We start from the raw sequence: 24,624 nt of genomic DNA, 5'->3' as shown, positions 1-24,624 counted from the left end.
TCTGGTTATATTTGGTATAAGCGTGGTCCGAGATATGTTATATTTCTTTGTCCTATGGTTTTGTCACATCGTGGTGCATTTAAAGAGTTTCCCTTTTTCCTAGTATTGTAGGAGTGGATGATTGGTTTTACTTTGATGTTTTCTTTTTTTTACATTACTGAGTATGCTCATACAAAAAAGTTGTCAAATATCACATACATTCGCTTCTTTGAATAAGGCAGCAGTTGGATGAGTTTTTTTCCTATTAAATATAATCTTCAGTATCCATTTTTGTATGACATTTAGATTCCTAAGAAAACAATCATCCACTCCTCCCCAACCTATTACACCATAGGATAGTTGGGATTGGACAAGTGCGAAGTACAACGTTTTCAAATGTTGAATGTCAAGAAAGTTTTTAAAGTTATTGAATTCAGAAAGTATACCTCTTAACTTCCTGATTATTCAGGTATGTGAATATTGTTTCCTATATTTAGGGGTCCTATATTGGGTAATGTATTGCAGTATGATGTGAAAGGCAAATATTTGGTTTTTTCGAAATTGATCGTAAGTTTATTGGGACAGAACCATTTTTCGATCTCAATGAAATCTTTTTTTGCAGACATTTTCAATTGGTTCCATGAAGAGTCGGTATACAAGACAGCCGTATCGTCAGCAAAGCTCAAAATTTTACCTTTTGTATTCCTTTCATATGTAGGTGCCATCGAAAATGTCTATCTAAATGGATACCTAGATATTTGTTGGTATCTGCAATAGTTCAATCAAATATATTGTAAACAGGATTGGTCCTAGAACCGTTCCTTGCGGAACACCATAAGTAACAATTGTGGGATAACTCATAATTCCATCGATACTAACTCTCTGTTCTCGGTCACATAGATATCTTTCGAAAATATCGTAAGCTTTCCCACGTATTCCGCAGTTCTCTAATTTTCTCAGGAGCATTTTGTCAAGAGCTTCGTAAATACAAGTAGTTAGATTTTGTATTGCATCTTCCGTTGATCTTCCCTCCCTGAATCCGTATTGCTGATCAGATATCAATTTGAATTTCCTAGTAAAATTCAATAATCTTATTTTTAGAATTTTCTCTATTAGTTTGGCTATGTTTGAGATCAGTGATACAGGTCTATAGTAACTCACTATTGTTTTGTCTCCACTTTTTAAAAGTGGTTTTATTATTCCAATTTTGAATATTTTGGGAAAGCAGCCTTCCTGCAAACATTTGTTGATTAGGTGAGTTAATGGCGTTTTAATTTCATTAACAATCAATTTGAGCGTTTCTGAGCGAATTCCATCATGACCTGGAGATTTCTTCTGTTTTAATTCCACAATAACTTTGTAAACCTCCTCTTCATTAGTTTCTGATACATATATTGAATTCTGTAATATTTGTTCATTGTAATTGTAATTAGCCGATTCTTTAATTTTTAGGGCATGACCATGATTTGCATAGTACTCATTGAAATTATTGCAAATTTTATTTTTTATCACTGAGCCATTCTCTGATTGAATAATGGGTATTTTCGTTTCAGGTCTAGATTTATTGCATATCTCATCGACACATTTCCATAGTTGAGTTTTTACTGTTATTTATTATTTTCTAAGCATATTTTTTCTTGGCAGCTTTCAGTAACCTATGTAATTTATTTTTTAATGAATTATATTCTTCTCTGAGTGTTTTGCTCCTGGGATATTTTAGTAGAATTTGATACTTTTTGTTTTTCATATTTATGAGCTCTGTTAACTCCGCAGTAATCCAGGATTTTTTTACTTTATGTTTTTTCTTAGGTTTACTTATAATTGTATTCTTTTCAATAAGATATCGTAGTCTATTCACAAATATTGTTGCAGCATTATTGGCATGTTCTGTTACACATATATATATATATATATATATATATATATATATATATATATATATATATATATATATATATATATATATATATATATATATATATCATTATTATCTTTATTTTCGATAAAACAGTTTAATATAACTTTTTCTACGGATGCTATACAATATGCCACTTCTCTCATCGCTTTCATACGTTCAAAACGAAAGACTTCTCACGAAGTGAAAAATATCCGCCATAACAGTGATAAATAATTTCTCACTGTTATCACGATAACCCAAGTCAAGTCATGAATTGTTACATGTCAGATTGATATGACACGTTCTCCATGTTGACAACGCTACACCGACGATTCGCGTGCAATATCAAAGTAGCCCATTGTCGGCGTTTCCATGACAAAATAAACATTGCATTATTATTGCTCTTAACTTACCCAACGAAAATAGTTTTATTGTTATTGTTATAGTATAAACAGTTCAGATTTATTAAATATTGAATATAATGGAAAATTAGGATTTAGAGTTGGAAAATACAGCTCCACAAATTGTTCAGAAAGCAATAGATATTTGCAATAATTTGCTACCAAGCACATCAAGAGATAAATATAAAATCGCTTATAGAAACTTTATGGACTGGAAAATGAAAGCCAAGGTAAATTCTTGTTCCGAAAATACTTTTTAGTTCATTTTGAAGAGATGTCAAGAAGATTGAAACTATCAACATTATAGTTTCAGAACTCGATGCTGAGGAGTACCTTAATTATTAAAAACTGTGTTAATATATCAAAATACGTAAAACTACGTGCATTTTTGAAACGCAAATCTGAAAAATATGCTCCAAAACAGTCAAAAACATCAACTTCTGAAGAAATTCAACAATTTTTAAAAGATGCACCTGATGAAAAGTATTTGCTGATGAAGGTATGAATTGAAATTTTTTAAATTGTTATCAAAAATGAATATTTGGTTTTGATTTCAGGTTGCTTAAGCTATTTGCCTTACAGGGGCATGCCATTGTGATGAACTTCGGAAACTAAAAATTGATGATATGAAAGATCTTAAATCGGCCCTTTTAATAAAATTACCCGATACTAAAACCAAGGTTCCTAGAAATTTCACAGTCACAGGAGAATTCTACCAAATTTACAAAAAATATGTGAAGCTTCGACCATGCACAAATGAAACACGTTTTTTTTTAAATTACAAAAATAGCAAATGTACGTAACACCCTGTGGGGATAAATAAATTTGGCACCATGGCGAAAGAAATAGCGAAATTTTTGCAATTACCTAACCCTGAATTATATACCTACTGGCCACTGTTTACGACTATTTTAGGTAATGCTGGGGCAGATCTTTCAACTTTTAAACGCCATGGGGGTTGGAAATCCAGCAATGTTGCAGAATCTTATATCGATAAGTCCATAGCTAACAAAATGAAAATTTTAAAAAGTATATTTGAATCCATTCAGCCTCCAGCGCCATTAGAACCTGAACACAACAACAATGCTATGGAAGCTCAGTACGTTTCCACATCAACTTCAACTTCGACCGCAGCTAATATTTCAGTTACTAAAAACATGTTGAAACAAAACGATCTACCAGAAATTACTTTACAAAATTGTTCAAGTATAACTGTTAATTACTATTTTAAATAAAATATAAAAATGAGTTATTGACATACAAATATTATTATATATGTATTTTAATTTTCAATACTTGAGAACAACGCAACCGTAGAAAAAGTACAGTGTACAGTGCGTGAGAAAATGGCATATTTCTCACTCGCTTGATTTGCGGAATTCGCCTACAGCTCGTGCCAACAAACTTCTGCGCTCGTGAGAAATATGTCTTTTTTCTCGTTGTACAATATACTAATTTTTACTTATTTCGCAGTTTTCAATACCCATCATTTCCCACATCTGACCAGAATTGTATCTACTTTTGATCGACATATAATCATTATCATAAATTGTGCAAGCGATAGAGAGAAAATTATGTGCAGATTGTGTGAAGATAATGAAGTGTTTTACAGAATGTTATTCTTTGTTTTTTTTCAAATCAAATACAAGTAATTACACGTCATATAAAAACTGTCAATCATCTCTAAAAACCGTCAAAATACTATTTCATGATTATAGAATTTTAATATATAAAATAAATATTTTCTAAATCACCTGAATTGGGGTAGAAAATCTTTAACTGAAGAACTGCATCCACCGTAGTTACCGTTCCGGTACGGTGCGATGCGCTTTTCCCAGGAGTGACTCGGGTGACCGGCTGACCTCTAATGACCATAATTAATAAGTACAATAGTTGGTTGACAGGCCGTCATGTCCGAAGGCAGGCCGGAAATCAGATTTCCTTGTAAGAGTGTTTTATTATCCCAATAAAAAAATCGCTGCTTGATATCTGTTTTGTCGAAACCGCTTCTACCATGCGCGCATTTATGTCTGCTGTGACGTAATCCAACCTAAACTAAATAGAAATCTGATGAAGTTGTATTTTCTTACAGTTATAGAAAAAACCCATTTCTCAAATTTGAAAAAACAATTCCGTCTACCATATTGAAATTGACACATGTAAGTCGACAGTGTACGAGAATAATTGATAGAGATGCTCGTGCTTTTGGCCATGCTATTGTGAGAAAATCATTCCAGTTACACCGACAGAACAAGGCAATATCATGGAAGAATATGTGGTTTCCAAATGATTTTGACTAATGAATAAGTTAATTGAACTAGTTGTAGAAAAACAAAATGAATATTTTCTTCAGTTATGAACAAAATAATAAACACCATATTGGAAATTCAAAATTAGATGCCAGTGCCATGGTGGCGAAAGTGCAAATCACAGATGTCTACCTTGAATTTGGGTTATACGTTCACTTATATCTGGAAACTAATGTGAAAACTTTAGGATTTCATAGGATATGTTGTTTACCAACATATCCATGGTGTTGAGTGATTTTTTTTTTCGATTCATATACAAAGATGATAAATTCCTGTGCAACTTTCATGAAATTAGTTTGATCATGTCATAAAGTTCAAAATAACTCAAGTTGAAATACACAGAAATAAATAACTTCCACCCCCTTGTTTGTGTGTTGATTTGACATGAATCAACTGAAATAAATGACGTCTTTGATATAATGAAAACTAATTTCATCAAATCCGTACAGGATTTCATCACCTTTGCATATATAGAGGTCATTTTAATGAAAGATCTGACCAATAACATATGAATGAATTTCACTAGTTCGGACTTCCATTGTCTATAAAATGACTTGAAATCCCTGAAACAAGTAAAAAAGAATAATTAAAAAAGAATAGTTGAAAATAACAATTATATTAAGCAACAATAAACCTGAAATGAAATGATAGTAAAATAACCTACAAGTAAAAATATAATAATTGAATAAAAATTAAAGGAATGCAAAAAGAAAATAATAAAAATAAGAAAGTGTAGAGATTCCAAGTCACGTTAGTTCACGACGTTTCGATTGTTGGTATCTACAATCGTCTTCGGGTGATGACTGGACTGATTCCTCCGAGAGATGACTATTTTATAGGTCGTTGAAATACTTTCACTTTCTCTACTTTCAACGACCTATAAAATAGTCATCTTTCGGAGGAATCAGTCCAGTCATCACCCGAAGACGATTGTAGATACCAACAACTAACGTGACTTGGAATCTCTACACTTTTTTATTTTTATTATTTTCTTTTTGCATTCCTTTAATTTTTATTCAATTATTATATTTTTACTTTTAGGTTATTTTACTATCATTTCATTTCAGGTTTATTGTTGCTTAATATAATTGTTATTTTCAACTATTCTTTTTTAATTATTCTTTTTTACTTGTTTCAGGGATTTCAAATCATTTTATAGACAATGGAAGTCCCAACTAGTGAAATTCATCACGAAACATTGTCAATCACCTTCAAACAAACATATGAATCAATGAAATATTGGATTGATCGCGGTACTGGGTTGATCTTACAAAAATCAATTAATATCAGTAACCTCTTTGATATAATAAATAACTAATTTCATAAAAATCGTACAGAAATGTATCACCTTTACATATAGAGGAAATTTTGTGAAAAGATTATATCTGTTATCAGTATCTGAATTATTAAAAGCCCTAGTAGGTTGATCACCAGTAATGTGTTGATCTCATATAAATCTATCAATATAAATGACCATATTGAAAGGGTTATATTTTTAGGAGTGAAAAATTTTTGGCAAAGAAAGTTTTTGGCTCTCCACTACTTCAACTTGATCCAAAAAAATCGTAATTTATGAATGAAGTGTGTGGTTCTTTCTCATAATATCATCCAGATTAGTACTGAAAAGCCCTAAGGCAAGTGTCTTATGGCGAAACATCGATGTCTATCAGTGAGGATGACAGTGTTCCATGTAAGTAAAATTTTATCATTCATTCAGTATATTGTGTGGAAACCCTTTGAATGATATCTGATTTAGGTAATTCATATGAAAGTATTTGTTTCGAAAGAATTTTTCTTTCGTGTAATTCGATGTTTATATGAAAGTAACTGTTTCAGGAGGGCTTTTTCTTTTAGTTTGTGTCTGAAAGTTACTCCTCTGCATGATCTATACAACTATGTATAGAGTTACTACTTTCAAAATTGATTGCTTCCTTCCTTTCTATGGAAGATTCCCACATGTTTTTATATTAAGATGCAGTAGTAGAAGGCCAAAAACCTTCTTTTCCATAAATGACTTCTTTGATATAGAGAAAACTAATTTCATAATAGCCGTATAGGAATTTATCACTTTTGCACATAGTGGTCGTTTTGTGGAAAGATTTCAGTCGTAATTAGTATGTGTATTATTAAAAGCCGTACGAGAACTTTTGGCGAATCACCCCCTACTCGAATTGTTGTTTTCTCTTTCCTAAGATTTCCACCTTTATATACAAAAGTGATAAATTCCTGTGAGGCTTTGGTTAAATATTTTTATAATGTAGAAGATTCATTCATTTTATCATGCCTTCATTCATTTTGTCATGTCGTATATATTCGTGCTCCCATGGGATGATAAACGTAAGATTAACCCTTCAACCCAGAATCACGGTTCAAGGTCATTTATTTTGTGCGGTTGATATCCCGCCCAAACCAACTAATTTGTACTTCGTAATCAAATAAATGACCTTTTTTACACATGAAAAACTAATTTCACGAAAGCGGTAAAGAAAGTTTATCACATTTGTATATAGACGTCATACTCGTAATAAGTATCTATAAATATATGAAACCATACAAGAACTTTTGGCAAATCACTACCCTACCCTCAAATTGGGTTACTGTTTCAATTTTTCTAGAATTTTTATGTGCACCATCTACAACGTATGCCATTTGGCTGAAACTCATTTCTACTTGAGGATTATGAAAAATATACATTTCCAGAGATATCAAATGACTCCCTAAAAGTCAGCATAGACTCGTCGCGGTCTGATATTATGACAAACATGTTCACGACCACTGAAAGAAGAACCAAGTTGAACAGAAAATCTATAGAATATTGGCTTGATACAAAAATATCCTTAGCAATACAGAACGCACCCTTCTCATTTTCATGGTTTACCAAATATACATGGACCTATAATATTCCTTCAAGATCCATTGGAAAGTGACCTTGTCAAAAACTATAAAGATAATTTTCAGACATTTTGATACCGATATCAGGAAATTAAAATTTTATGAAAAATACCTTTCCTTTCTTGAGTTTATTGGAAAAATAAACACTGTTTAATCGATATTCTGTTGGTTTCTAAGTTGAAAATATTTTTACAAAAGTCACTGTCATGAAAATTGAAACTGGATCTCTGGCGTAAAATCAATCCAAAATAATTACTGCTCCACTACAGTGTACTCCATCTCCTGAAGACGCCAACTTGGTTGTTGATAAGTACGTCGAGAATAGTTTGGCACCTCTTGTTTTCAACGTACCTTTTGCTGAATCCCACCAAATTGTGGGATCTAGTTTTAAATTATAGTTTGGCATCAACAACCTGTGGAAATAAGTAGAATCTGTAAATCTGTGAATTATTATTTCAATTACAAAAATTATTTCTGAATAAAAGAAAAGAATCCATGTATTCAAATTGCATATTGACTAATAAATAAATGTTGACAGTTACCTGAGCACTTTATGAATGACCAATATTTAACTTCAAAGATAAAAAATATTTGTTTAAAGGTGGTTGACAATTTTTCTGGGCGTATTTCATCAGACAATGTCCGAACTGATGAAATACACAATCAAGAATATTATAAAGGTCGTCAAATATGAAGATATAAATCAGCAGGTGTAAATTTTGAAGAAATTGTAAAATACCTGTTCATTAAACAGATAAGACGTTTGTGTTCGTACTTTCTCACCTGTTTCCTGACCGAAAATCATTAATACTCAATAATGGATAAATAATTATCAAGGCTGTCTATAAAATTCAATTATTTTTTTATTTCACTCCTTATATGCACGTGCGTGACGATCAAATCGAAGAATGGGTCATTAAAAAATGTTTATCAAGAGAGCAATCGGCTTTATTGAAACAATTAGTAGAAGAGTGAAAAATTAAAATGTATGCAGTGAAGAATTGGTTCTGCAGTTATGGTTAATTAGAAATGTTACTTCTGAATACTTGACATTTCAAATACACACATCGGAAAAGTCTAGGAATATTTTTAAAAATGGCAATAATTTTTTTTTAGATCGCTTTAGGAAAAAAAAGTTGACGGGTGATTATTAAACGAATGTAACTTACAACAAAATTTATTAAATGGTCAAAAATACTGAGTGCGGATATAAGCAAAACTAAAAAAAAAATATGGCTCTCCTTTGGCACCCCGAAAAAAAATCATAATACAAAAAAAATTGGAATCAGTACAAAGTATGGCCTCCACGCTGGTTTATTACGGCCCTACATCTATCGTGCATCGACAAAATAAGATTTTCAATGTCTTGTTGAGGTACATTTGCCCATTCAGAGATTAAAAGCTCTCTCAATTGAAACGTTGTGTGAATGTTCCCCATATGCGGAGTAATTCTTCGTTGAAGCATGTCCCACACATGCTCGATGGGATTCAGGTCCGGTGATTGTGTTGGCCATGGCAATACATCAACTCCTTCGTTGGTGAGCCAGTCAGTCACTAGACGCGCGACATGTGGACGAGCATTATCGTGCATTAGGTGGAAGTTTTCACCAACAGCACCAGAAAACGGACGGACAATAGGTAGAAGAATGGTGTCGAGGTACTGTCGAGCTGTGAGGGAGCGATTTGGAAAAACGAGATCGGTTCTGCCGCCGATCATGATTCCGCCCCATAGCATTACTGTACCACCTCTGTATGTGTGGACTTCCTGGACGTGTTTCAAATGTTCATTATTTCCAGGTCGTCTCCACAGTCTTACTCGACGAGAATCTGGATGAAATCCAAATCTGGATTCGTCTGTAAACAAAACTGTAGCCCAATCATTTGCATCCCAGTTTTGATGTTCTTGACACCACTCTAATCTTCTACCGCGATTGCCTCTCGACAAAGGTGGACATCTAAGTGGCCTTCTGTTGTGGAGATCTGCTTCATGCAGTCGATTTCTGACAGTATCACGACCAATGGTTACCTGGTGCGTCTGCTGCAACACGTTAACCAACTCAGGTGCTGTGATTGTCGGTTGTCTTCTTGCGGTTAAGACCAAAAATCGGTCTTGAACTGCAGTTGTAGCGCGTCCTCGCCCTGGAGGTTGTTCAGCTGGACTGCCAGTTTCACGGAAACGCCGCCACAATCGACTGATAACACTTTGGGAGACCCCCAAACGAAGAGCTACACTTTTTGTCGCATGCCACCTTGAAGAAGCCCTACAGCTCTATTCATCTCAGCCAATGGTAAGTGATGGCGTTCCATGTTAAAGCACAATATTTCCAGTTTGATTGCTGAGCAAGAACTGCATAGAATGTACAAACTCGACACTTTCAGATTATTCATTTTAGCCGAAAACCTACAGTTTGTAAAAAACTTGATAAAAGATTAGTTACCGTTTTTGCAGGCTTTGTTCAACCCATAGACTCGAATATTGAATGAAAAACAGTTGAATTTATATACAACTCAATGAAATGATCGACTAGATATTAATATTATATATTTATATACAGATCAAATAAGTTTCTGTTTTCTTTTTCCGTTAAAATATGTTTTCCGTCAACCTGTTATGTCGTTCATAAAAAGACTTCATTCGTTGTATACTCCTCTGAAAATATAACTTTTGAATGTAATAATTTTTATTGAAGACGAAAATTAATTTTTCATCAAGCTACTTCTTGAGATAACTTGATATTTCAATAATCAAAAGTCTTCCTTCATAATATACTCTTCTGGAAGTATCAAATCTGACGAGGAGAATTCCATGAAATATATTTTCTAGTGAAGACTGAATTTTGGTTTTCAATAAATTGCAGGTACAGAAAAACTTTTTTTTTCAACAGTAATTTGAAAATCAGTGTTGATAAACCTACTGTGTTAGCGGAACGTATCGTGATATATTTTTGAAATAAAGTTTGTGGAGATCAAATCGTGAGGTGTACCTTATGAAAATACTATAAATCTTCAAGTAACCGCCAAATCAATAAAAAAACATTTATGATATCATATTCTGTCATCATGATCATGAGATCATTTCCAAAAAAATATTTTTTTGTGAAGACTGCACTTTATTTCTCAAGAAAGTGCTGTTTTGACAATCCGATATTTTATCCATGGATAGATTACGTTTTGTACATATATTTTTATGATTGTCATCGTTCCGGAAGCATCGAAACATTTCTAAAAAAATATTTTTTTTTGTGAAAACTGGAATTTGTTTTTCAAAAAAGTTCTCTTTGTGACAATCCAACATTTTGTTCATGAAAAAAGGACATTTTGTGTAAATGTCTTTTGGGAATTACATTTCCTCAAACCGATGGGAATACATACTCTCTCGTGAATCTCATATTTCTAAACAAATGGAAACATTTCCAAAAAAAAATTCCTAAAGGAAGATGACTTTCTGTATACACTTTTTTGTGAGTTTCATCTTCCCAAATCGATGTTTACATTTTCAATTTTCTGTCCAAATGCTTCACCCTGGAGGTACTTTTTCGTAAATATTATCATTCGAAACCCAAAGAAACTCGAAAAATGTTTCGTTGGAATTTTTATTTCTGTGAATCTTCAAATTGTTTTTTTTTTCATTTACGAACCGATTGGAATGAGTAAAACACTACATTTGACGTGAAGATTAACCATAGATTCATAAAACGGTTTTTGAAATTGGCGCCCACAAACGCACAGACGAACAGGCGAATAGACAGACATTGTATATATGGGTATTGTGAAACTGATAAAATTTTGGTAAACATGAAGAGTTATTGTGATACATTACAAAACTTTGTAGTCTTCAGAATAATAATGCCAGAAATGAAAATTATTTTAATATTGTTGGGGGGACAAGAATTTTCACAAATCCATTAACCGTACCAATATGTTGAAAAGCGTTACAAATACAATATTTTATTCTCACATCATCAACTGAAATGTTGGAAAAGAAATATTCTTAGTGTTCCTAAACTATGTTGTTTCTTCTATAATAGAGGATAAATGTTGTTTCAGTATCATTATTTTACAGGTTTGAAGGCAGTCACTTTTCAGAATTTCTTTCTAAAGTTTCACTGGCGATGACTCATTGATACAGTTTATTGTATGATTTTCACTATAAAGGGTTTGACAAAAACCGCGACAAGTGTTTCGCTATACAAAAGCTTTCTCAAGCGTAAACTGAAAGTTACTTCTAAATTACAACTATTTGATACTCTAGTTTGACCTATATAAAACATCGGACATGAACCACATGATAATTTATACACTCCAGATTTTTCTGAAAATGAATTTTTATGGTTGTTATTCTTAATGTGGTTTTGAAAGCAATATTTACACCTTTGTTGTGCAGATAATGTGAAATATTTGTAGGGTTCTATAGCTTTTATCCTCATCTCTTCGAATTGGGTAAACTTCCTTCAAAGCTTGGATATATAACTTTTTTGATAATAGAGAATGCATTAGACTGATATCGTAATCATTGTTGATGGCTATTTGTTTCATTATGTTCAGTTATTTATTGAAATCCGCCTCTGATATGGAAACATTTATCAGTCTGTGGATCAAACAGTTGAATGCTGCTACTTTGTGCTTATACGATTGGGTGAACGAATTATGAATAATAATATCTGTATGTGCCGGTTTAGGATAAATTGAAAAATAATGTTTGTTTTTAACTTTCGTTATTGTCAATTCCAAAAAATTTATAGAGTCGTACTTTTCCATCTCCATGGTAAATTTGATAGAAGGGTGGAGAGAATTGATGAAATTCAAGAACTTAATCAACTGTCTGTTCGTTTCTGTGAAACATACCAGGATATCATCCACATATCTATACCAAATCACGAAACTTCTCACCAGTCGGTTACTGTGTGTATTTTTCTCTCCAAATCGTCCATGAAAATCTCTGTCAGAATGGGAACAAGTGGGTTTCCCATCATGAGACCTTTGCAGGATGAGTAAAAAATTTCATTGAATTGGAGTTAATTCTGTGGCAAATAAACCGTAAGCAATTCTCATATATCCTTTTTCACTACCGTCCAATAGATTATCTGCAAGAGTAATCGTTTTATTCGAAGGAATACTGGGAAACAGATTTTTACATCGAATGAACTTCATTGATCAAATGGTATGAATTCTTCAAATTTTGAAGGAAGTTTACCCAATTCGAAGAAATGAGGATAAGAGTTATAGAACCTTAACCTATATACTCAAGCCAACACACTACAAATATTTCGGATTTTCTGCGTAACAAAGGTGTAAATATTGCTTTTAAAATCAACAACAACTTAGGAATGCACATTAAGAGTAACAATGATAAAAGATCAGTTTCAGAACAATCGGGAGGATATATAAATTATCATGTGGGTCTGATTTTTTATATAGGTCAAACTGGAAGAACGTTCAAAGCCCGCATAACGGAACACAGAAATAGCTTCCAGATTGGAAAAATGAATTCTACAACCATGAATTCAAGCCCCTACATTTCTAGAAGAGAGGTTTTAAACTTAACCTGGTGGAGAGTATGGAAATGAACAAATTCAAAAACCCTCAATATTTCACGAACGATCAAACTGAACTGAATAATTCATCATTCTTGAATCTGTTCATTTACAGGTAAGAAAAGTTTAGGTATATTTATACGTACTTTCGACAAATTCAATTTATTCATATAATTAATGAATTCATACCTGACCTTTTCATCAGAAAGTAGGTAAACAAGTAGGTTATATGTTGTAATTTAGAAGAAACTTTTAGTTTACGCTTGAGAAGGATATTGTATAGTGAAAATCATAAAATAAACTGTAATAATTAGTTTTAATATCCATTCAATTGACACTGAAAACTTCGGCCTTGAAAGCTTTAACCATTTCGTCATAAATGTTTGTTAAAGCTTATCGAATGTTTCTCATTTTTTCTTCAAGTTAAAATACCGTGGTTTTGAAAAATATACAGGTTTCAATACTAGCGTGATGAGTGCTTAAAGTGACTTGCAACTTTATTTCCTGAGTTTTATTTTGTTTTTCCATATGAACGAGTCATTTGAATTCATATGAATAATCATTTTGAGTTCATTATACCTATGGAGATATGGGAGAGTTTGAAAATTCAAAAAAAGATTAATGAAAAGAATATAGAAAATACAAGAACCCTAATTATTTAGACGAGTCACTTGAAAAAATATAATACGTCAATTCATACCAAACAATAGAAATTAATAGATGTTGATTGAAACATCGGAAAAGAAAACTTCAAACAAAATCCTCCACGAATTTTAAATTGTTAATATCCACGGTCTCCTTCTGGTAACAAATCAATTATCTATTCAGCTACAATGAAAGAAAGGTATTCGACTAAAAGTCTGATAAATAGCAGTTCAATTTTTTAAAAGTCAACCAAAAGAATTATAAAAATAACATATATTCGTACATCTATACAGAAATGTATTTTCTGAAATAATTTAAATAAAATACTTAATAACCTTCCTGGCTCAGTATGCATAATAACTCCCACATAAATCATACTGTATGTCAATGCAACTCGATTAAAATGAAGAAAACCGATTCCAAAGTCGATTTATGAATACATTTCCTTAAAAAACTGTACCGAAATCCTTCTGCTCGACCCTCATCATCAAGTCGTATTTCTCTCCTAATCGGCGTTGAACATCTTCGAAAAATAACTAGTCGCGTAGGTTCCAATATCAGAAATGCAAATTGGAAACACAAATATCACATTTAATTACGGACCTGCATTAAGTAAAGTTCACCTTATGACGGCTATTATGAAGATTATGTTCCTTAGCAAGCCGTAGCTATACTAACCAATCATCTGTATCACATAAACAATCATAAAAACAGACATTATATTCATAAAATACCATCATTCTTGAATTAATATCCATTGGGTCGGCCATTATCATATCATTAACTGGGATACACTGTTAAAAAAACTTTTTTTTTCTTGACATCCAATTTCATTCGGAACATATTTTTGGTGAATCTGCTAGCACAACTTTTGAATGTGGAAACTGAAACTTGTTGAAAATCACAAAAACAGCCGAAATTTGCCATGAAATTCTATTCCAATGGTTCTATTCAATTGTAAAATTGTTTCATCTCTCGAAATGATATCCTGTATTCTCTTCATGAAATGTTACAATTACAATGTTGTACTGAGTACATTGGCCATTATAATTGTATTGCTTTCATTAGGCGATGATAGCAATGTTTGGTAACTTATATTCTTCCTCATATCCTAATATCACGCAGGGTTTGAAAAAAATATGTTTTTCCGTTATCAGCTGTCGCCCCCATACGAACGACAGCTCTCAGAAGCTACTGCTGATCCTGAAGACTCTTTCACCTTGAAATGTCAAGAAACTTTGTTCCCGAATCACATTTTATTTCTACACCGATTTTGTTAATTTTTCAGTAAATTGAGGAAAAAGTATCCCAGATTGATGAATATCATACAGACTTCCTAATAAATCCTGATATGAACACAATATACTAGGGAAAAGTAAGCTATGTTTTGTTATCCATGTTTAAGGTTTAAGACACCCTTTAGTGAAAAACAGTTTTTAAATGACACTCAAAAATGTTTTGTATGCAAGCTTTGTTAATTCCATATACATTGTTGATTAGTTCGTTTTGATTTCATGATTAGTTTCATATTTATGAAATATTGAATGAAGCATTGCATTTCCTCTATTCGTCGTATGATTTAAGAGGCGAACAAGTGAAAGCTTCATGGAGTGTACTTTAGGCTTCCGGTATGGATCAGTTTATCATTGGAAAGTCATACTGATCTATTTTTTGTTGAAGATGGAGAATTTACAGCACAAAGACGCATTGATAATATATCAGCCGATCACATTATCCTATATTCACACTATATAGGCGACAACTTTATTCTCATGATCAACAATACGAGACCATATTCCGCCAAATTTAAATTAAACAAAGTGTGAGCGAGATATCATCGAAATTTTTTATTCATTTCAAAGATCTATTGATGACACTATGTGTGAAATATAACATCGTTCAAATGTCCGCCATGGCTTCTCCGGGTGGAGCGTATCCGAAACGTCCAATTTTCCGTTACTACGGCGAATAAATCAGGCTGGATTTCACCGGTGGCATAGGTTATGTTGACTTTGAGGACCGCTGTGGTTTGTGGCTTATTCGCATACACCTGCGACTCAAGAAAACCTCACAGGAAAAATTCTAACGGGGTGAAATCGCACGATTTCATGCCTAAAGAAGTTGGCAATCATCGACCTATACAGCTTGCCATTTACAGTGATGCCCTGGCCAACGTCGTTCTCAAAGAAATATGGACCCATGACGCTGCCACCCCAAAATCCACACCAAGCAGTGACTTTTTCTGAATGAACTGGACGATCTTGGATCTTTTGTGGGTTGGTATCGCCCCAAATTCAACAAATTTGTTCACTAACCCATTCATCCAGAAATGGGCCTCATCGATGAAGATGATTTTTCTATGAAAATTAGGGTCGGTTACCAACTGCTCCAGAGCCCATTCAGTCTATGGTCGTGTATCTTCAATTCGTGGGTGAGTTGAATTTAATACAGGTGCAGGCCCAACTCATGACACAAAATTCGCCAAGTTGTGGTCTACGAAAGGCTGACTTCTTGTCAGCGACGCGAAATCGACTGCCTCAGATTCTCCTGCACACTCTCACCGACAGCGGCAATGTTTTCAGTAGATCTTGATTTTGTCAATGTAAAGGTGTTGGTCGATCATTTACTGAACCAGTGGACTCAAATTCATCTAGCACATTGCGAATTGTCCTCTCGGTAGGACGATTAAAGCGACCGTAAAATGAGCGAAGGGCTCGGTACGTTACCCGAACAGAACACCAAACAAGTCCATTATTTGCACGTGTTGTTGAATTATATATCCGTCCATGGTGATTTGTCAAAACAGGATGAATAAATGAAAAATAATTTAACAGAAGTAGCTTCAACAATATGGTCGTTATCAATTGTCAAAGTTCAGAAGTCCCTGTTGAAAGACCCCTTAGAATGACCATTTGAAGTAGGTAAAGAAATTAAATTAGCCAGCATGATTCCCGGATGCGAATCCTATTGAACATGCCTGGGACTACCTAAGTAGAAGGGTGAGTAGTCGCAAATGATTGTGAAAAATAAGAAACACGCAGAGGAAAAGCAATGCTTCATTCAATAATTCATAAATTTGAAACGAATAATGTTACCAATGAAAAAATAATGTATAGTGATTGAATAGCTTGCATACGTAATTGTTTTGAGTGTCATCCGAAAGCTGTATTCCACCACAGGGTGACTTAAACAGAGGAGATAGAAACAACTTAATTTTTCCTCGTAAAATGTGTATAAATCGAACCTCATTAGAAAATCTATTCAATAGCAATGAATCTAGGGTGAATTATCTTCCATTAAAAAAAAATGAAATGGAACTAAAATTGAAAAAGTTATTCAAAATCAAAATTTGTGAAAATTCCAAGGTGGTTTTTTATGCACCTGCTTTTAGTTTTATTTTTGCCAATCGGCAAATGAAGGGAGATAATGTTCGATTCGTCAAACATAAGTTTGCAAAGGATAGGGATGCAAAAAAATAAATTGATGGATGTAGCCATTACTACGTGGTAGGAGACCATCATGAAAAATAAAAAAAAAGTATTTGTGACTAACGTTATTGCATTTTCGATTTATGAGGACATTTTCAAACGAATCGTCCCTACTGGACGAAACGGCAGTAACGTTAGTTACAACACAAGTGGTAGGTATCAGTATTATTTCTCATTCTTCATAAAGCAAAAAAACCCTAGAATTGTGTGACACCAAACTGAGTTGCATTTTCACCTTCTATTGCTCTATTGCTCTATGGTATATTCACTCTCGTGGAAACTTCAGTCAAGTACGAACAAGCTAACTATGTAATCACTTTTCCACAGGTCATACAGTCTCACAAATACTTCCGAGGATTTATCGAAAGAGGCATATTGGCGACTGAAACGATAATCAATCATTTGATGAAATATCACAGTTGTTTGTTTTCGAATCGGATATTTGACTATGACCACTGCAGTAAAAGCTACAGAGAGATGTGAAGCGATTTATTTTTGAATGGTCGACATCGAAGGTTCTGCAACAGATCATCAATGGGACGCTTGTTCATCATTGTTGAATGATATGAGTTTGAGTTTTCATCGACCCTATAGATAAAAACATACTTTAAAAAAATATGTTCAAAATATGTTATTTCGTTAATCAGCTGTCCCCCCCATACGAACGACAACTCTCAGAAGTTGAGAAACTTGTGGGAGCTAAGGATTAACGAGGTCTTACCTTTCAACATGTGATTCCTAACACGGTTGCAGAACAATCCCAGCTTCAACCAGATAAATTCTCTCGACAAAAATATCTGGTCGAGGCGGAAATCGTACCTACAGCCTTCCGATCGTGAGTCGGGCGCAGTACTACCATGGCCAATTTCGCAACAAAACAAACATGAAAATGAAAGACGTAGGTAGTGAGAATACCAAATCGACAAAACAAACAAATTTGATATAAAAGACCTTGCCAACAAAATTCCATTCAGTAATTGCAAATAAATTGACACAACTCACAAAATTCTCATAGGCATTACTGGGATAATATAGAAATCCGAAATTCAGCAAAGCGGAGAAACGAAAATATAAATTTAAACAGAACGTACTCACTTGCTCATATGATATCATTTGGTTGAATTGTAGTACCTGGGCTAAAAAGTCTTGAGTCTAACACACAGATAGCTCTGGTCTTTTTTCATTCATCGCATTTACAGTTTAGTAGTAACGTTCAACAAGACAGCTCTTGAAATTTCATGATGTTCTACCCATATGTTTGTGAGTTATTCTGCTTTTGTTATTTTCATTGGATTAAAAACAATTTCGTGTTTTAGTTTTTCACTATTTCTTGATGGAAAAAAATACCGTTCAACCGAAACAATGGCTTGAAAAGTGTTATAAGGACAATTAAACGTGGGTTTGCTGACTTCAAACGTGGTCATAGAGACACCGATGATGCAGAACGCAGTGGATGTCCAAATAAATCAGTAATACCAAAAAACATTTTAAAAAATCCACAAAACCATTCAGAATGATCGAAAAGTGAAGTTGCGTGAGTTAGCTGACATTGTGAAGATATCAAAAGAACGTGTTGGCTTTACATTGCATGAGTATTTGACTATGATAAAGCTCTAATCATAGTGGGTGCCGCGCGAGCTCACTGTTGACCAAAAACAAGAATGTCTTGATGATTCTGAGCAATGTTTGGCCATGTTTAAACATAAACCGGAATTTTTGCATCGATATGTGACAATGGATGGAACATGGATCCATTACGTCACTCCGGAATCAAAATGATAGTCATGTGAGTGGAGAGTAACAGGTGAAACTCGTCCAGAGGGCCCGTCGTAGCATCGCCTTGTCACGGTAATGCGGGGCTCTGCCGTGATTGACCTTCTTTTCCTAGCTACTCGTGGGACTTTTATGGGCAGAGTAAACTTAATCTTTCTTTCTGATGCTGAGTCTATAGAGGAGATGGATGTCGAGCTTATGACTCCAACTGACATCCCTGTAAATTCAGATCAGGAGCGAGTCTACAGTGGAGATGGATGTCGAGTTTACGACTCCAACTAACCTTCCTGTAAATTTAGATCAGGAGCGATAGCTTCTCAACTCTTCAATTCCTGATCCAATAACTGAACCTAAAAAAAAAGTTTGGTGGTGCAGCCAGGAAACGACCGAGTGGAGTAACAAACCCCCCATGGGCAGGTTAGCAAACGTTTGCGCTCCAGTGATGATTCACCAAAACCAGAAGCGAAAAAGCCCTGTACGGTTGAATCTAAGGCATCGTCAGGTGTAGCTGACGTGCAAAAATCCTCATATGGAAAGGTTGTCGCGGGTATCAAGGTGGGAATCTTGCACCTTGACTATCTAACTACCTTAATAATGATTAAACAGCGAGCATATATACTTTGTGTCTGCCCCGCTGGGGACCGAATCAGGTTTTTAGAGTTCAGCAGAGTCTAACTTTTACCATCTGACCTGAAAGACCACTCACCATACAAACCAATCGGCTTCGTTAAGAAGCTGGGTTCATTTGGTCGAGAGTGAATAGGTGTGAATAGGTGTGGTGGATGGTTGAATAGACCTACTCACTTTGGACCTAACCCAACATAACTTATCTTGAAAAAGGAAATATCATCAACAGGAAATACCATATTATATAGTGTTAATGGAGCGTTTGAAGGCCGATATTGCATAGAAACAACCACATATGGTAAAGAAAAATATTTTGTTTCACACGTTCAATGCTAATGACGGTTTTTACCGACATGCTTCCACTTTCAGTAGTGCGCATGACGGTTTTTTCCGTCATCAGCAGTTCACTATATCAAACTTTAGTATTCGTTCAGCACTCAGCTAGGGCAGTTGTTATTTTGCGAGCGTGGTTAAGAAGTATCAGTGAGTCTGAAAATTGTGTTAGCCGAGTTTGTTATGGCGGATGACGAGGCAGGGTCTTCTGGCGCTAAAAGAGCCAGAATACCCAACAAACGGTACTATTTCAATTCTGAAAAGGACCTAAATGAGTTGGAAAGGTTGCTGATGGAATCTGATGACGAACAATTGTCAGAAGATGAATTCGAGGATGTTTCGGATTCGGATGAGGAATATTTTCCGGAGCACGACAGTAGGGTGCTAATGCCGACTGAACGCCTCCCCCCACCCCTTTTGACCTTGAGACGTCACACGACCTTGAATGACGTCACCTAACCTTGAACGTCGTACACGTAGTATGAGCTTGAATGCGGTGTTTGACCTTGAGTGTGGGGTTTGACCTTGACGTTCGACACTTCGACTACCTTGAGCTTGCTCCATGGCATTGAATGTTGACCTTGAATGAAATCGTGACGTGTACAGAATATAACCTTGAACAGTGGGCGTTCGGCATTGTCCACTCCCTTGTTGGTAATTCCTATATAAGTTCAGAATATCGTATGACGTCACCTAACCTTGAACGTCGTACACATAGTATGAGATTGAATGCGGTGTTTGACCTTGAGTGTGGGGTTTGACCTTGACGTTCGACACTTCGACTACCTTGAGCTTGCTCCATGGCATTGAATGTTGACCTTGAATGAAATCGTGACGTGTACAGAATATACAGTGGGATTAGGCGTTGCGGTGTTTGACCTTGAGTGTGGGGTTTGACATTGACGTTCGTCACTTCGACTACCTTGAGCTTGCTCTGTGGCATTGAATGTTGACCTTGTAGCTCTCATTTGGGTTATGGTGGGGGGGAGGAGTTGGGCTTTTATAAGGAGTGTGGTGTGAACGTTTCACTCATTTCAAATTCTCCTTATCGTACGGTATATATTTCTATATACAAGATGTATTCGTGCGTTGATTGTAAAAAAAGTTTCACTCGTAGTGACAACCTACGTCGTCATCAGCGGGATTCCTGCACACCCGCAAATGGTGATGGACCTCCAACATCGAAGAGGCAACGGTTGACACCCCCAGCACTTCCAACACTGCAAACATGCGTTTGCTGCAATTTGACTATTGCAAGCGATCAGATGAATGTACATCGGAGGACGTTGCAGCACAGAACAAATGCATGTGTTCAATATGGGGAAGGTGTGAAAATTGTCAATACAGCTTTCAAGTGTCGAATTGTGAGCTACCGAGTGGACAGTGAAAACCACCACATGGATTACCCAACATTCTTCAATGAAATTAAGCAGAAAGTAGTGAAACTACTCGAAGAAGTGTTGGATATCCATAAATGCATGAAAGTGAACATGGAAGTGTTTGGGCGGTACAGTCTGCAAACTAAGGATCTTTCAGACATCAAATCATTTAATAGTCCCAATGAAGTAATTGATCAATCGAATGATTTGGATGTGGTTTATAGCAGTTTTGCAGATAGTTTAACTGTTAAAGCAGCGGAATTTCAAGATCGGGATTCAGGTATGTGATCTAGTCAAAATGTTGATGATGATGGACTTATAGAGAAAACCCATATTTTCAGGTTGGACCATTGAGAAAATTTTGTACTTGGAGGTGAATATCAACAAGTATAGCCCCTTCGGAGGGTCTTCATACATCAAATTGCCAAGGTTCATCGAATTGAAGAAAAGTGTGGTGAATGTTCTTAATCAAGATCAGTGCTGCTTTGCGTGGGCTGTGACTTCAGCTTTATACCCTGCCAGTCAGAAACTTAATGAAATTTCATCATATCCCCACTTCTCAACCGTCTTGAATGTAGCAGGTATGGAATTTCCAGTTAAGTTGAAAGATATTCCTAAGTTTGAGGTTATGAACGATTGCTCTATCAATGTTTATGGGTTGGAAAATGTTTTTAAAAATGGTAGAATTGAATATGAAGTTGTGGGTCCGTTACACTATTCTAAACGTAGATTAAATAGTCATGTTAATCTGTTGATTATTACAGATGATTCTGGTAATAGTCATTATTGTTGGATTAAGGATTTATCGAGACTAGTATCATCACAAATATCTGCCCGTGGTCATAAAAAGTATTTTTGTGATGGTTGTTTATTGTACTTTGATAATGAACGAACTTTATTGCGACATCAGTTGAATGATTGTAATCACATATCGACAACGACACCATCCACAAATTTCAGGGTTGATAAATTTGGTAAAAGGGTACCTGAGAATATTTTGAAATTTGAAAATATCGAGAAACAGTTGAGGGTTCCATTCGTTGTATATGCTGATTTCGAATCTATTCTGAAACCAGTGCATACTAATGAGCCAAATCCTGCTAACTCTTATACAAATCGAACATATCTTCATGAACCATATGCTTTTTCTTACCTCATAAAGTGCTCTTTTGATGATTCTATATCTAAATTTGTACTATATAGAGGTGCTGATGCAGCTAAAGTGTTTGTGTCAAACTTGGAGGCTGATGTCACCAATATTTATCACAAATATTTGAAGAAAGTCATTCCAATGAGTCCATTGACTGATGAGGAAGAGCATGATTTCAATATTGCCGCCACATGTGGTATATGTGGAGAACCATTTGGTGATGGTGATATTAAGGTGCGTGACCACTGCCATCTAACCGGGAAAAAAAGAAATGGAGCTGCACATAGTATTTGTAACCTCAATTTCAAATTGCCCAACTTTATACCCATAATTTTTCATAATCTCAGTGGGTATGACTGTCATTTGTTCATAAAAGAGTTATGCACAAACAAAACAAAAGTTGATGTCATTGCTCAAACTAAAGAAAAGTATGTTTCCTTCACGAAACATATAATTATGGAGAGAATAGTAGATCACAATGGAGTGACGAAAAATAAGTTTTTGAAATTAAGGTTCATCGATAGTTTTAAATTTATGGCTGCTTCCCTTCAAGAGTTAGGTGACAATTTAGATGAAAAACATTTTGTGGAAACAAGAAAATATTTTCCGGAACAGGATAAATTCAAACTTATGAGGCAGAAAGGTGTTTTTCCGTACAGTTTTATCGATTCTTTAGATAAATTAAATTATTCTAGTATACCATCAAAGGTGGACTTTTATGATAAATTAAATGAAAAACATGTTTCTGATGAGGATTATGATAGAGTAAAGCAGGTATGGAACACATTCAATTGTCAAGATTTGGGTGAATATTCTGACATATACCTAAAATCTGATGTTCTACTGTTGTGCGATATTTTTGAAAATTTTAGAAATATGAGTTTAGATACATATAAATTGGATCCTGCTCACTATTTCACTTCTCCAGGTCTTTCTTGGGATGCTATGTTGAAGTATACGGGTGTCAACTTGGAATTATTAACTGATATCGATATGGTGCATTTTCTCCAAAACGGTATACGTGGTGGTGTAAGCCAGTGTTCGGAGAGAAAGCATATTGCAAACAATCAGTTTCTTCCAAATTATAATCCCGAAGAACCTTCATCTTTCATAATGTATTTGGATGCAACAAATCTGTATGGTCATAGCATGTCTCAATCATTACCTTTTGGTGGGTTCACTTGGTTGACCGCCAGTGAAATATGTCAGTTGGATATCAATAGTATTCCAGATGATAGCCCCCAAGGATACATACTTGAAGTAGATGTGCATTATCCTGTCGAGTTACACGATCTACATTCGGATTTACCATTTTTGGTTGAAAGTATTATACCACCTGGTTCAAAGTCCAAAATACCCAAACTTATTCCTAATTTGAATGATAAAAAGAAATATATCGTTCATTATAGGAATTTGAAACAAGCGGTCCGTAATGGTTTGATGGTGATGAAAACTCATAGAATTCTCAGATTCAATCAGTCACCGTGGCTGAAAAAATATATCGATTTAAATACAAATTTGAGAAATAAGGCTACCAATAAGTTTGAGAAGGGTTACTTCAAATTGAATATAAATTCCATATTTGGCAAAACGATGGAAAATGTAAACAATAGAAGAGACATCCGAATTGTCACACATTGGGAATCCATAAGAAGAGGTATGGGTGCCAATGCTTTGATAGCTCGTCCCAATTTCAAAACATTATCCATATTTTCGGAAGACTTTGTCGTCATACATATGGATAAAGTTAAGGTTTGTTATAATAAACCATTGTATTTGGGGTTCAGTATATTGGATATGTCGAAAACAGTCATTTATGATTTTTTCTATGATGTCATCAAAAAACATTACGGACCACAAGCTTCTCTTCTCTATACCGATACGGATTCTTTGATACTGAAAATAATGACGGATAATTTTTATAATTTAATGATTGCAAATGTTGACAAATTTGACACTTCTAACTATAGGTTGGGTAATAAATTCAATGTGCCAGTTAGCAAATCGGTGATTGGAAATATGAAGGATGAACTTCCGAGTGATCCCATCATCAGTTTCCATGGCACCGGTGCGAAAGCATATCATGTACAAAGTGTGTCTGATGAAATAAAGAAAGCAAAAGGTATTAAAAAATCCGTTATAAAAAATCAAATTTCAATTGAAGATTACATTAGGATTGTTGAAACAGGCGGTATAATATTTAGAAAGATGAATGTA

This window comes from Leptinotarsa decemlineata, unplaced genomic scaffold (assembly GCF_025532065.1).
Source record: "Leptinotarsa decemlineata unplaced genomic scaffold, Ldec_3_MD MMD2_tig00078346_RagTag_RagTag, whole genome shotgun sequence".
Taxonomy (NCBI): domain Eukaryota; kingdom Metazoa; phylum Arthropoda; class Insecta; order Coleoptera; family Chrysomelidae; genus Leptinotarsa; species Leptinotarsa decemlineata.
This window is presented reverse-complemented; position numbering follows the sequence as displayed.